The sequence below is a fragment of the Halichoeres trimaculatus genome, unplaced genomic scaffold (assembly GCF_033239565.1).
Source record: "Halichoeres trimaculatus isolate MK-OKI-2021-1 unplaced genomic scaffold, fHalTri1.1 fHalTri1_scaffold_9, whole genome shotgun sequence".
Taxonomy (NCBI): domain Eukaryota; kingdom Metazoa; phylum Chordata; class Actinopteri; order Labriformes; family Labridae; genus Halichoeres; species Halichoeres trimaculatus.
In genome coordinates, this window is record NW_027437188.1 from 21,543,792 (window position 1) to 21,555,810 (window position 12,019).

The window sequence follows — 12,019 nt, forward strand, 5'->3', positions numbered from 1 at the left end:
TCTTCAGTGTCCCTTGATCTTATTAACCACCTGTCATCTGTACACTGATATTTTTCAATGCATATCTCAATCCCTCTCCCCTCTTTTTTTTTTACTGTTTTCTCTCATTCCACTGTGCATGAGTCCTGCACACAGACACACACATGCAAATGCAAGCAAAACAACTGATCATACACGGTAAGTCTCCAGAGCCCAAGCCAACAGACCGTCAGCAACTGCTCTTGTTTACGCTGAAGATGAATGAGACAGATCGTTGCTCAACTTGCCTAAATAGTTCCCTGAACACTCAGACAGGTGCTGTGTGTATCTGATGTTGTGTGCATTTAATGTGTTTGTGCATGTGCTTGTTTCGTGTTTTTTTTTTTTTTTTTACGGAGTGTGGTTGCATGTATGCTTTAAAGATCTGCTAGCAGGTGCATTTCATTGTTTGCTTTTGCACACATCCCTCCCGACTTCTCTCTGCCTTTTTTTTCTTCTACCTTTCCCCGCCCCATTTTTTTTCTGTAGCTAAGAACAAAACTGAGGTTCAAAAAGAAGCATCTGTAACATCATTCCTGAGGATAAAAAAAAAAGAAAAGGAAAAAAAAAAGATCTTGCTCCAATCCAGCCAATTTAATTGCAAGTGGCTGGTTAGGACTGCAAAGTTGCTGCTACTCAGCTTTCTGCTACTCTTTTAGAGTTTGGTGAGAAAGCAAAGGATATTAATTTCTCAAGGTTATAAATTATTGAACACAAAGGGGGAGAAAATATTGTAAAAAATAATCATTAATGGACTCTCTCTGCTCTCTCTGTGGTGTGTGAAAAACAGAGCTGTGGAAACCAACACAACCCCAAAAGATCTCTGCAGTATATATATATATATATATATATATATATATATATATATATATATATATATATATATATATATATATATATATATATAGTAACGTGCGGTGAGGTCCATGACGAGGGAGGCAGGCCAGCTAAAGTTGAAATTTCTATATGTGTGTGTTACATATACGGTGCACTGCTCACATTTGCTAATACAAACTGTTACTGGCCAGCCCTGCCCCTTTAACGCGGTGACAGTCTGTGCTGTGTGTGTGTGTGTGTGTGTGTGTGTGTGTGTGTGTGTGTGTGTGTGTGTGTTTGTGTGTGTGTGCGCGCGCGCGCGCGAGTGACAGCAGAAGGAGAGATGATCTGAGTACATGCATGGTGTGTGTGGGGCGGGAGTACATTATTTTGGTCTTTGTTTCCTCAATAAATGTGCGGTTGTGCACAAGGTGCACCTCTTTTTTCCTCCTCTTTAGTCTTTTCCCTCACTTTGGCCCGGACTCCTTGACACCGGTTACCAGCAATGAGCCAAGTAAATAAATGTTAATCAGCTTTCCCATCTACGGTTCGGAGACAGACTGAAGTCCCGGAGTTCACAAGAGGAAATGCCAATTAAAACCCGAAACATACGTTCACCTGCATTTCTACAGGATTTACATCACAGGAGAAAGAGCAAAATAGGAACAAAAATGACCCGTATCTCAACAACACAAGAACACAGGCCAGGCACCCCCGGTATACTCTATCAAACGTCTGCACTAACAAACTATCGCGAGACCTCAAAGAGGGAGCGGTATTACAACCTGCGGAGGCAGAGAAGCGCTGTGCCTCATCGATGCCCACGTTAATCAGCGTGAGACCTTAGTACACATGCGCAAACCTGCAAAAGTTGTGATTTCAAGTAAACGGTCTCTCTCTCTCTCTGAGTCTCTGCCTCCGACGCACATTACAAGCATGAAGCCAGCGTGAAACGCTGTCCGTCCCCTCTGCTAGCCTCCCTCTTATTGATAAATCAGCAATTTCCTGTTTTAATTTTTTAATTACGACAAATTGTAGCTTTACGAACAACAGAAAAAAATATATTTTATATTAAAAAAAAAATATTTTTTTTTCTTGTTAGCCTAGGGGAGGCACTGCCTCCCCTGCCCGCACACCACTGTATATATATATATATATATATACATATATATATATATATATATATATATATATATATATATATATATATATATATATAAATATATATATATATATATATATGGCAAGATGAGGAAGGAAAGCAAAGCTGGGTTTAACAACAAATCAATATGGTTGACTGGGGGAGCATCACCAGAGACTTAACCCCAAATAAAGCAAAACTTTGAAGTATAATTTTCTCAGGCATGGCTATTGATCTGCTAAGAATCAATACACTTGAGCTGAAGAAGAAATGTAACCTTAATCTAAACCATTCGTGTGTGTACATGCACGCATGGAACACCATTGATGCAAAACTGTATTGTCATTCCATCCCAACTGTTGTTTGAGTGCATGGGAGGATTCAGTGTTATTGGAAGTTTGTGCTGTTCAGTATACCACAACCCTACCTACTTCATGGTCGTATGAATTTTCAGAACACTGGTATCTCATATCTTATATTTTTCCCCCTTGCACGTGCTCTTATGCAGACCATTTGGCCGGTTCTTTCCAGGCTTCAAGCTGTCTGCTTGCACCACCATGAGCTGCCCAACAGAAAGCAGCTACAGTTTAGGAACCTAATGGTTACTTGCAAGGTCATACCTCAAATTCAACTTGTTTCCTTCCACTAAAGGGATTTTTGACACAGGTTGCATAAATGGTCTCATCTTAGTTAGCTGCTTCCCCTTTGGAAACATTTCGGATTTCAGCGAAATAAGAAAGAAATGGAATTACATCCAGTTTGTGTTACATTTTGTGGAGATGTGTGCTGCAATACTCTTGTAAGATTTGTACCACATTTTTTTTTTTTTTTTTTTTTTGCATTTACTTTGACAGCCTTACAACAGATCACACTAATTTGGTGTCACTAGTGTGGTAATAAACAAAACATAAAGTTGACTTAAACTCTGTCTCGAAAGAAAGTTCTTCTAAAACATTAAAGTTGTGCACAGGTGCCAACATATCTTTGTCCTATGTGTATGTGTGCAATAATAAAAAGTGCAGAAAGCAGGGTGTGTTTCTTCTCTCAGTCCGTGTTTCCCTGCATCTTTCCTATGCATGAAATATTCACACAAATTACAATGAGACCTCATCAACTATTTACAGAAAACCTGCACACACCTCGGTGTACTGTGACTTGTGATGTTAAATGAATAGATGGAGGAATATGGAATCATCTCTTTCAGACCATCTATTATGCAGGTCTCTATGGTTTGTGTTATGCAATCTTTGTAAAATAAAAGTGCGACTAAGGATATCAGTTGAGAATCTGTCAAGAACATGCCCTGTTATAAATGCTTTTTTTCTTTTTTTTTAATCTTCACCTTCAGTCTGAACAGCAAATCTGAGACAAGACTCCCCACTGTTTGTTTAAAAGTTGTTTGATACCCTAAATAGGTTTCCAGACATTAATTCAACATTGTTATTGTGGCTCTACTTTTTTCCAACAAGTGGGCCTGTGATCCATGCAACATTCTTTTGCCTACACAGAGACTTTTGGATGATTTTGGAATCAACTATGACCAGTTATTCATTTTAAAAAAGAAAAAATAAAACACAGAAATAAACAAGCTGTGACCTTCATTGTCTTCAAATTTTGTAGTTAAATAAACACTAAACCTGCCACAGAACCTTGCTTTACAAGCTCTATGCTCTTTTTTCCAAAGCATCATAGAGTCTTATATGCACCTTCTGGCAAAATGATACAAATAATTCGACAACTACTGCAGCAGTGTCTTTTTTAAGCTGTACTGGAAAGTAGGCCGCGGGCAGAAAAGACAGACAGATAAGGAGTGAAATGAGCAGGTAAATCAGGTGGAGCTGCAGACAGAGCGACAGACTTAAGGCTGGAAAGAAGAGCAAGTGATAGACTAAGAAAGAGAGAGTGACAAAGTTGGAGCAAGCAGGAAAAAAAATCAGGAAAAGTAAGTGACAGAGCAGTAACTGAAGGTGGAGCACAGAGCAAGGTTCTCTGTAAGGCCACTTACTGTGTCTCACTCCTGTCTTCACTATTGCAGTAATTTTTTGACTTGAGTGTCCGGATTGGCACTCACTTGTCAAAATGTTTTGTGAAGTTTGTGTGCATTCACATTTGAGTGGCACAATTTCGTCTGACTTTACATGACCTTTTTTTCTTCTTCTTTTTTAAGTTTAATTGAAATGTTGTACTTCTGAAAGTCAAATTGAGATAGGTATAAGTTGTGGGTAACAGATGGTTAAAACCACCAGTGAACCATAGGTTATCCCATTCACTACCTGGCTCCTAACTTAAGATGAACATACGTCCAAAAAAAAAGGGGGATTAAAATATTTTATTTATTTAAAAATTTTAGAATCAGTTATATTTACAGTTCTTGCTTTTTTCTTAAATAGTCCTTATGGCTTTTATCAGCCCACTGCAATACATTCTTATCTAAGTGTTGCAGTGAAGTAATTGTTCAAACCATCCTCACTTGGCATTCCTTCTCTTTTGAGTTCTCCTGTTGATGCTCTTTTGAAAATATGCAGCAAGTGTGACAACTTTCATCGCTAGATCCCAGTAACCCAAAATTGCTGGACAGGATCTAGAGTGAGAATTATTGTTGTTTGGCTTGCCAAATTAGCATGCTAATCAAAACTCATCTTTGGCCACAGTGTTGACCAATATGATGCTAACAGAAACAAATAGTTTTAAGTCACTTCATGGTCTAAGGTGTCAGTAAGCAGAAGCTAAATGTGCCATAACTCTTTTCTGCACATTGATTTGACATGAAGTGCTTCTGGCATTCTCAAACTAATTAAAGTTAATAAATGTTGTCAAGGGTCTTTGGCCAATCAGAATTAAGCATCTTAAACTGCCAGAAGATGAACTGCCCGTCTAAAAACAATATGTACAACACTGACAGGCCTTAAAGATACGAACTGCCTGTTGGCCACTCAGTCAAATTAATCACTTTTAATTTGTATTTTTAATTTTCTTTTTGAACCCTTGAGCAAAACCAGACACATCTAACCAATAGCCATCTGCTGTGATAGTGATGGGCTTGTAGGATGGATGGATGGATGGAGTTGAAGAAAGAAAGAGCCGTACGGAGACAAACTTATCTTCAGTTCCATTTCGCTGTGTCATTTCCATGATTGACATTTGAAGGGCAGGAAGACCAATTTTGTGCAATATTTCATACAGACCTTCAACGTCAAATGTAAATACTAAAGCCCAGACACCAATTTGATGATGGTCTTTGATTTTAGAGAGAACATAAAATTGTTCTTGCTGCAAGGAAGCTCTTTAGTTCAGACTTTGTTGGATGATTTCCACATTGAGTAATCCTACTAAATTGCACATTTTCTACCTCACGATAAACTTTTCTTACATGCTCAAGGTAGCATTTCATTCAGCCAAGAAAAGATATGATTCAAGTTTAAAGGGCACAGTAAAGGTGTAACAAAATGGGCTTGATAGAGTAAAAGTAAAGGCAGGAGATGAGGTTCTTTGATGGAGATGCATTTTTGATCAAAACGAAAAAGATCAAGTCAAAATCACTGGAAAAGTTGGTAAGGGAAGAAGTAAAAACTTATTTAGTAAAAACTTTGATGTGAGTGTCTGATGGTGATTTAACTACACAAAAAGTTACAAGCAATAAGTACTGTGATTACTCCAAGTCGGATTTATTTTGTCTCCTTCCCCAGCTCCCCTTTTATCCCCATAACTGCTGTTGATGATTCATGTCTTTGTTCTCTTATGTACCAGGGAGATCGGCTCTTTAGCAGTTTTATGATTATTTTGTTAAAGTTGAAAGATACAGAAATGGGTCCTCTGCTTATGGGTTTAAGACAATGTTGAGCTGCTAATTACTGCCATTACTTACTTAATCAATCTCTTTTTGGATGTTCATTGTCTTTTGAGCTATGTTTTCTGCATTTTTCTCTTAATTCTAAGTCCTGATAAATCCATTTGTGCAATAACCAGATAGGGTAAGGATATTTAGGTGCAAATTAAATTACATTCTCTCTGACATGTTTGAGTTCAGCAAAATGTCACGTCACGTCTGAGTTCTTAGTGGAGACAGTCAGTGTTTCATCATCCAGTAATAAAATTATCCTGGCTTTAATGATGTTGAGAAATGTTGGTTAAGAACCACTCAATGTCTTTTCATGTGGAAAAAATCTCCCAAACAACTCATCTCCTGAATAAATCCTCAATGCTACAGGGCTTTTGTTTAGTGGATTGCATCGATACCCACATTGGCAGGATGGTGGAAAATGTGTGTGTCATATCAGCAAGAACAGCATACCAGCTTACATAAAACACCAGAACTGGAGTCGGGCAGGCTGTTCATGGCAACAATCTAGGAGAATCTTTGAAAAAATGGAGGTCAGAAACACCCTGGAACCAGTTGGTTTGTATTCAAGTGAGGCTCCTGACTGGGCAGAGTCTATTATTGCCTATCAGAGTGCATTGTGTGGCACTTGGGGTGTCCAGTGAGGTGAGTTAGTGGTAGGGGGATGTCTACTAACACATCCCTGGGAATGCTCATGACTCTTGCGGCAGGTATTCCAGACAGCCAAAATACGCTTACAAATAGTACCCCCCAAAAAAACAAAATATAAAAACCTTTCTTATATAGATTCTCACAAACAGTTGTGAACTACTATCTCTTTGTGACTGTTCATACTCAGTCAGCCTGACACTAACTGACAACACCTAACACGCAGAGACTCTCCAGCAGTCACATGCTCAAACGCTGGCACGATCTCTGACACACAGCTGCAGCCCAGCTCAGCAGTGAGCCGTTGTATGTGTCCATCTGCAGCGAACATTTATGACAGATGGGAGACACTTTGAAGAGCCCTCAGCTATTACACCTCCCAAAGGAGTAACTACCTGAAACAACAAATCACTCCTCTGTTCATTTCTCTGACTTCTCTACTTTTGCTTCTTTCTCTGCAGGCTCCTGGCACAGCAGGGGTGAGATTTAACATGACACACCCCTGATGATGACAAAACCATCAGACACATGAAAAGAGGAAAAAAAGCAGGGGATCGGTGGATCAGATACAGATCTACACAGGGGAGTAAGATATGGTGACAGATAGCGAGAGAGAAGTGAATTTATATTTATAGATAGAGAGATAGAAAGGAGACATAGATATATGCACAGGGTGTGCATTATCCATGTTCTCAGAAGATTGGGATCAGCCTTTAAAAACTAGCATAAAAAAGAAGACATTCCTCATGTTCGATCTTCAGATTGGATTCTGCAAAGTGCAGATGGAGGCTTTGGATCAGTATGGCCAGAGCCATTAAATTTAGAGCACTGATCTCAGTCAAGGTTTCCTTTGTGGATCACTGTGAAAACTAAATTCAGAAGATGCAATTATTTGTTCAACTGGATAAAATGAATAGTAAAAAAGGCAGCAGCATTTTAGTGACAAAAACCAGTGTAGCCAGACTGCCTGTTTGTGTTCTTTGCTTGGCTTTTAAAGTAAATAATATGTGAATGAATCAGACAGTCCCCATCAAAGAAAGAAAAATATGATACACTGTATGCTTATAAAGCTATAAATGGGAATAGATGTGTGAAAAGAATGATATGAATACACCCTAGCTGAAAATGAAAGCAAAAAAAATCAAAGTTGTCAGTCGTTTGAAGACTATAGAAAATCAGGCAAGGACAAGATCTTTGTGAAGCATTATTTATGACAAGATTCAAGCAATTCTGCAAAGTCTGCAGAGTACAGAAGTTCACCACTGCTCTATCTCTCAACTTTTAAAACTCTTTGCCATACTGTTTGCTTTCTTTACAACCTTACCAAAACACCATGTTATCAGCTTTTGTCTGCTTGGTGATCTGATCCTTTGCCTGATATCAAGCCATAGCTAAACTAATCAACAGTAATTCCCGTTAAGGGTTTCCAGATACTCATGTAAGAGCTGAAACTCACTTGTTGACTTGAATGAAATTGATATAAGTACTTAAGAGAACATCTTTAAACATATGACTGGCCTGAACATATCTATTCAGAAAAGAAACATTCTACTTCAAGAGTTCTGCAGAGATAGCTTAATGTCTGGCTGATGATTTATATGGCCCTGAAAAAATGAAAATTAGACAGGTGATTGGTTGCTGGTCATTATAATTTGCATTTGTTAACAACAAGGAAATCAATTTCAAGCCCGGTGAGTTTGTGTGTGCGTGTGAGTATAATGATGTGAAAGCATGTGACAGAGAGAAAGCAGTGGTTGAGAGGTGAAGATGGCCAAAGTGACAGAGACAGATAGAGATTTCAAAAGGCTACCGTCTCTTATCAGCAAAGGTCACTCAAGCAATTACGTGACACATTGATTTATATCCCCTGAGGCAAACACTCCTACAAAAGCAAGAGCAACACACAAACACCGGCACGCACAAACTCAACTATTCACACACGGACCTTGTATCAATCTGCTGCCCGCCCCTAATTATTATTGTTTTTTTCTGGAAGTCTCGTGGTCAGCTGAGATCATTAAGGTCTTGGCCACTGGGGTTGGGGTTTTTTTTTAGCACCTCCTCTAACTCTTTCCTACATCCTGCCACTTTGCTCTTCAGATTAAACACAAGTCATTTATTCCTCCTTACGGGAAGCTGATGTGTTCACACTTATGTACTGAAAGTAAATGCATAACATTCAGCTCCTCCTCTTATGCAGCGGGTGTATGTGCATGTGTGTCTAAGGATTCTCGCAACAGATGTTTAAGGTGTGTAAATGAAGGTTGATAGGATCACATGCAGTGGCAGAATTGGATTACAGGGAATTTTCCCTCACATTAGACTTGCACTGGAATGCATTACTGCTGGTAATGAAATAAAGGCACGATGGCCTGTAATGCCCTCTGAGATATAAAATTTGTCCCAGCAGTATGCCTCACAAAAGTATTTTCAAAGGTTTTAAAGTCAATTTCAGAAATTGTTTTTGTTCAAAAAGAAATAGACCTTGCAATTAGAGACTTGAGTGTTGTTTAACAAACAAAAGATTAATATTTTAAATATCAGTTTAAAGGGAGTTACCCAGACAATCTCATAATTAGTCTCAAGCTGAATCAATTACAGAAAACAAAAAAGATAAAGGACAAATGGATCCAGCGAAGCACTGCTTGAAAACTGCAGCCTCTAATGAGTGCTACTATGTGGGTCTGCCAAACCACAATGTCATTTGGCGTAAAGGAGATGATCCTGGCTCAACTTTGAGAGACCACAGCAAGACACCAGTTGCAGATATGACTATTCCAGTCAATGCAAGTACACACCAATGACAGGTGTCTCTGCCCACCCCTTCACCCTCTATACAACAATTTTAGAGGTACAATATTTTTCAAGCTACACTTTCGAGTGTGTGTGTGTGTGTGTGTGTGTGTGTGTGTGTGTGTGTGTGTGTGTGTGTGTGTGTGTGTGTGTATGTGTGTGTATGAGAGCTGCTGCAAAAGGCAGCCATAGCCAACAGGGTGGCGTTTATATATATATATATATATATATATATATATATATATATATATATATATATATATATATATATATATATATATATATATATATATATATATAGCAATGTGGGACCATAGGCAAAGCTGTTTGTAATAATGTGCATAGATAGATAGATAGATAGATAGATAGATAGATAGATAGATAGATAGATAGATAGATAGATAGATAGATAGATAGATAGATAGACTTTGTTTGACCAAGGCTTTTTTTGTAAATGTATGTAGTTTAGCTTATCCCTTTATTTAGTAAATTGCAGTCCAGATAGATACACAATGAAACATATAATAGGCTGTTATATATCAAGCTTCTCTTGCCATGCTGCAGTAGATAGGCTTGCAACAACTCCCTGGAGGTTTCTTCATTTTCATAAAGCTTGATTTTCGATGAACACTAACTAGTTGCCTAGCTCTTAGTTTTACAAGTAGCTTGCTCAACATTTATGATTTACATAAAAGATAGGTATGGCTTGCTGACGGAATGAAAAGTCAGATGATCCCTTAAGTCATTAGTATTTATCCTTCCAGCAATGTTATTTTTCCATGCCAAAACTGTTGCTTCAAACGCATTTTAGTTTGAACAAAAATAGCAGTGACAAACTGACAGACAACAAATCTACAGAGCAACACAAGTGGTGAGGGTTTCTCAGAAACACAGAAAGTGATTTGGTCTTATGTCTCTTATGTTCCATTTTCCACCACTATTTAAAGCTTAACATACTGTGAAGAGCAGACAACACCTTCAATAGACTTAAGTCAGCCTTGTTAGATCAAGGTCAGAATTTATCAAGAATATTAAATTCCCCACTGAATAAACCAGGAGAAGAAAAACTGTCAGTCAAAGTGATACAAAAGGATAGCCTTTCAGATGTGTTTCATCATTTCATTTAGTCAGAAAGTCTCAGATAAGTTTGAAATAGGCTCTCTGGTTGTTGCACCAAATTGCCAAGTCCAAACCTTGTCATCCTGTACTATTTCGTACTAACAGCTCCACAGAGCAAAACTTCTACTATCGTCTGACTGATTCAATCAAGCCAATTTCTGTCACATTTCTCTGTCACTCTCCCAAGGGCAAAGTGTGTGTACCTACAAAGAGGCAAAGTAATTCCACTCTGCCACTAAGCCAAAGCTAACCACCTGGATGAATGTGCACATCCAAACACTCTAAACATGCACTAAACAGCATGTGTGTTTGAATGCATACATACACCAGCTGTATGGATTATTAAACATCGCTGTCTCCTGCAGTGAGCCCTGGGTTCCCTGAGCGTCTGTTCTTTTTGGCACTTGATGCAGCACTTGTACATAGGAGATTTAAGCAACAGACACATGCAGTCACCTCACATTGGAACTCACACAAGCACTCCATCATACAGGTTGAAACCATCCAGATCATGGATGTGCCCTCTCATAAACACGCAATGTCTCAGAGCAGTCTCACATCTACCACAAGCTTCCGACCACACGCACACACACAGTCACTTCAGGTGATAGACACTATATTTTATATGACATAATTACCTGAGGCAGTGTTAAACAATTACTGAGCCTTTGAGTGGATTTAATTGACTTCAACTGATTCATTAGTTGAAAACAATGGATAACTAATTGAATTCCAACTCCAAATGCAAATAGGGTGGAAAAGCAATGAGTTTCCATACCAAGCCACTCCTGCATGCACTCTCTGACAAAAGGTACTCACAGACTGTCAGCATTGAAGTGGATTGCATTCATAGTGGAAAGGGATTGTTAGTAACCAATTATAACATGAAAACATTTCTTCAACTTTCAAGTCAAGAATTAGGCTCATCAATAGATTTTAAAAAGATAAAATAATAAGGCTTCATTAAAATTATTAAAAGAGGGTACTAATCAAAGACACCAACACCAAATAAGATAATGCGTTAACATTTTGTTGAAATATGCATCACATCTTGCAATAAACCTGCCACCTCTCTACTTTACCTCCTACACCAAACACCAAATTTCCTTACAACTCTGACTAACCTCAAGTTTTAGGCCCCTGGCCGGATAAATTCATCAACCAAAAGACAAATCTGGAAGAAAATACAGAATTTAATTCTGTGTGTGTGGATTCATTTCAATGCCAACACGTCGGCTTAATATGCATGCTCTGTATGTGGCAAGAAATTAGCAAACCAAAAAACTGAATTCATTTTGTAGTCCTACGAGTGACACAAATAAAATAAAAAGAAAAGAAAACATTCTTGTTTGGGTAATTATCCAATACATTTTAACTATGTAAAAAACCTATACACTCCATTATCTTTAAAGTGATGGTAAAGGAGATTTTGTGGCTCTGGAATGATTTTAATTCAGGTAAGATGTGGCCAAAAAAAAAAAAAAATACAATTGTGCCCTCCGCCTTCGGCAGGTGCCCTCTGCTCAGGCCAAGGATCCTAATAAAAGTTAGGACCATAATATAATATAATATAATATAATATATATATATATATATATATATATATATATATATATATATATATATATATATATATATATATATAT